Source organism: Larimichthys crocea, unplaced genomic scaffold (assembly GCF_000972845.2).
Source record: "Larimichthys crocea isolate SSNF unplaced genomic scaffold, L_crocea_2.0 scaffold61568, whole genome shotgun sequence".
NCBI classification, from domain to species: Eukaryota; Metazoa; Chordata; class Actinopteri; family Sciaenidae; genus Larimichthys; species Larimichthys crocea.
In genome coordinates, this window is record NW_020858082.1 from 1,461 (window position 1) to 5,354 (window position 3,894).

Genomic DNA, 3,894 nt, shown 5'->3' on the forward strand with positions numbered 1-3,894 from the left:
GCGCTGGCGGGTTAGGACATGGGAAGTGGGTGAGACTCGGTGCCGCGAAGCGGTGCCGAGTCTCCATGCACGGGCCATCCTGCTCTGGGTAAGGCGAGGCCTATTTCAGATTCAAGCCCTTCGGATGAACCGTGTCCAATTTCCTGATCCAGTCTCTTTCAGCCCGGATCCTTTGGGCGGTGCTCCAGCCCGGATCACACTGGATGACCGTGGCCCGAACTGACGACCATCCTGGGCAACAAAATGGCTGCGAAGGGTTTGTGGTGTTTCTCTTTGTCTGCCAATATTGTATCTCTGCGGGTGAAACGCTGAAGCATTGTGTTCTTTGTTTCCCCAACATATTGGAGCCCGCAGGTGTCACAATAAATTAGATAGACACAATTTTTGGAGTGGGGATTTCCCTCGGCCATCGTCTTGAAGACTGTCTTGTTCGAATAGCTGCGTATCCAAGGTAAGTGTTTGAAAAATTGGCCCTGACCCCTCGGTTTCGAGGTGATCAGGGGTTTAATTTTGGCCTTAACCAGGTAATCCTGGAGATTTTTGTTTTTTCTGAAAGCTGCTATTATTTTATGTTCTTTTAGGGATGTCAAATTGATTTTGTTATAAAAGTTGTCTTTAATCTTCCGAATTAATTGTGTTGCAGGTCTGGAGTAAGTGGTGACAAAGGGGAGGAGTTCCTGTGTGTCTCTGGGCCGTGTCTCCAGGAACGTTTTGAGGGCCTCCCTTCTGAAAGAGCGGGCATAGCCTCTGGCGGCTAATGCCTTGAAGAGCGTTTTTGTGGCCGTCATGAAGTCGCTCTTGTGAGTACAGATCCTATGGAAACGCAGCAGTTGTGATTTTAATAACCCTTTGTAGGTATGTTTCGGGTGATAACTCGTCCTATGGAGTAGAGCGTGAGTATCCGTCTCCTTAAAGAACACCTTAATATCCAATTTGTTGTTTTCTTGAAAATTTATGCCCTTGTAGGTGGTTGTGTCCAGAAAATCCACTGATGTGTCGCTGGTGGTGGATTTCAGCTTGATGGACGGGTTGTGACTATTCAAGGTGAGTAAAAATTGATTAAAATCCTCCATGGAGTGGGGCCAGACTCCCCAGATATCATCCAGATATCTATAATAATATGTTGGTTTTTGTTTACAGGATGCCAGAGCAGAGGTCTCCCACTCAGCCATAAAGATATTTGCATAGGCTGGTGCAAATTTCTTACCCATGGCAGTCCCTTTAATTTGCAGGTAAAACTTGCTGTTTTATCGTTCCTTCGTAGGTTGATAACCCTAACATATGGCCTAGAGAATCAGCCACCGAGGCTCAACTGTTTTCCGGTAACAAACCCGTTATCCAACACAGCTCACAAATCTCTAACAACCGCACCCATGCAACCAAGAACCCGTACAGACACCCTAAGGCCCTAACCCTACATTGGGCCACACAAGTGAATTGAGGCAAACCTCGGATCTACCTAACGCAGTCTAATACCCTAGAGCCACTAAGACAATCCAACGGCCTGAACCGATAACGGGCACAAGGTCACACCATCGGACCTGGGTGGTTTGCTCCGTGTGGTAAGCATCAGCCTGTTAGTTTCATCCCAATCCCAGTTGCAGACGCCAGGGGGCACAGCATAAGGCTTCCTGCACTCTCTATCCCTCTCTACGTTTGACCCTAAACCCTAAACCCAAAACCATGAACCCGAACCTAACCCTAACCCTAACCCTAACCCTAACCCTAACCCTAACCCCCCTAAAAGCCTAGACCCTAACCCTAACGCCTAAGACCCTAACCCCTAACCCTAACCTAACCCTAACCCTAACCCTAACCCTAAACCCTAACCCTAACCCTAACCCGGAACACCTAACCCGAACCCTAACCCTAACCCTAACCCTACCCGTAACCCTAACCCGAAACCCTGAACCCGAACCTAAAACCCTAACCCTAGACCCTAACCCCGAACCCTAACCCTAACCCTAACCCTAAACCTAACGCTAACCCTAAACACCTGAACCCTAACCCTAACCCTAACCCTAACCCTAACCCTAACCCTAAACCCTAAACCTAAACCCTACCCTAAACCCTAACCCAACCTAACCTAAACCCTAACCTCTAACCCTAAACTAACCCTAACCCTAACCCTAACCCTAAACCCTAACCCCTACCGAACCCTAACCCAACCCTATAAACCTAACCCTACCCCAAAACCCGACCCTAACCCTAAAACTAAACCCGAACTCTAACCCTAAAACCTAACCCTAACCCGTAACCCACCCTAAAAGAACCCTAACCCTAACCCTAAACCCTAACCCTAACCCTAAACCTAACCCAACCTAACCCTAACCCTACCCTAACCTAACCCTAACCCTAACCTAAAAACCCATAAACCCTACCTAAACCCTAAAACCCTAACCCCTACCCTAAATAAACTAACCCATAAACCGAAACCATAAACCCTAACCCCTAAAACAACCAACCCTAACCCTAACCCTAACCCTAACCCTAACCCTAACCCTAACCCGAAAACCCTAACCGCTAACCCAACCCTACCCTAAACATAAACCGCAAGACCCTACCCTAAACCCTAAACCTAAAAACCCTAACAACCCTAACCCCTAACCCTAAACCCTATAAAAACCCTAAACCACTAGACCATAGACCCAACCCTAACCTAACACCTAACCCAACCCTAACCCTAACCCTAACCCTAACCCTAACCCTACCCTAACCCTAACCCTAACCCTATAACCCTAACCCTACCCTAGACCCTACCCTAACCCTAACCCTAACCCTAACCCTAACCCTAACCCTAAACCCTAGACCCTAAACCCCTAACCCTAACCCTAACCCTACACTACCGCTATAACCGCGAAACCCTAACCCATTAACCCTAACCTAACCCTAACCCTAACTAACCCTAACCCAACCCTACCTAACCCTAACCCTGTAAACCTAACCCCTAACCTAACCCTAACCCTAAACCCAAACCCTAACCCAACCCTACCCTAAGCACTAGACCCTAACCCTAACCCGTAAACCTACCCTAACCCAACCCTAACCCAACCCTGATCCCTAACGCCTAACCCTATACCCTAACCCTATAAGCCCCTAACCCTAACCCTAAAAACCCTAAACCTAACCCTAACCCTAACCCTAACCCTAACCACCTGAACCCTAACCCTACCCATAACCCTAAACCTAAACCCAACCCTAAAAAAAAACCAAAGAAAATACCCAAACCCACCCTTACCCTAACCCAACCCTACCCTAACCCTACCCCTAACCCTAACCCTAACCCTACCCTAACCTAACCTAACCCAACCCTAACACTAACCATAATCCCTAACCCTAACCCTAGACCCGTAAACCCTAACCCTAACCCTAACCCTATACCCTAACCCTAGAAAACCCAACCCTAACCTAACCCATAACCCTAAAAAAAAACCCTAACCCTACCCTAGACCCTAACCCTAGACCCAACCCTACCCCTAACCCTAAATACCCTAACCTGACACTAGACCCTAAACCCTGAACACTAAACCCTAACCCGAACCCTAACCCTAACCCTAACCCTAACCCTAACCCTAACCCTAACCCGTAAACCCTAACCCAACGACATCGAATAGTACAGGCCCAATTGTATTGTATGTAATTTACATCAAAATCCCATCCTATCTGAACAACACACTTGTTACCTAAAGACACCCGACCATTTGTTGTGACAACACGATTAGAAAACTGCAGATCCACCAAATCTATTCTCTTTAACATGGAAACGATAGACAGTCTCTATACTAAAGAATGATAATAAGATGAGGCACCAAGCCTAAAAAATATTTTTAGCAAATACCAGACCCATACAAAAAATAGCCAGATAAAGAGATTCTTCAAACTATTGGAAATTTA

The 3,894-nt window shown here is 47.0% G+C and overlaps 1 long non-coding RNA gene across 1 annotated transcript; it reads left to right on the plus strand.

The window, feature by feature from the left end:
• Positions 1-308: 308 nt before the first annotated feature.
• Positions 309-1,234, plus strand: LOC109142503 (uncharacterized). The gene is made up of 4 exons (XR_003462087.1): positions 309-451; positions 644-800; positions 967-1,044; positions 1,141-1,234. It is a non-coding gene; the product is annotated as an uncharacterized LOC109142503 (long non-coding RNA).
• The last annotated feature ends 2,660 nt before the right edge of the window (positions 1,235-3,894 follow it).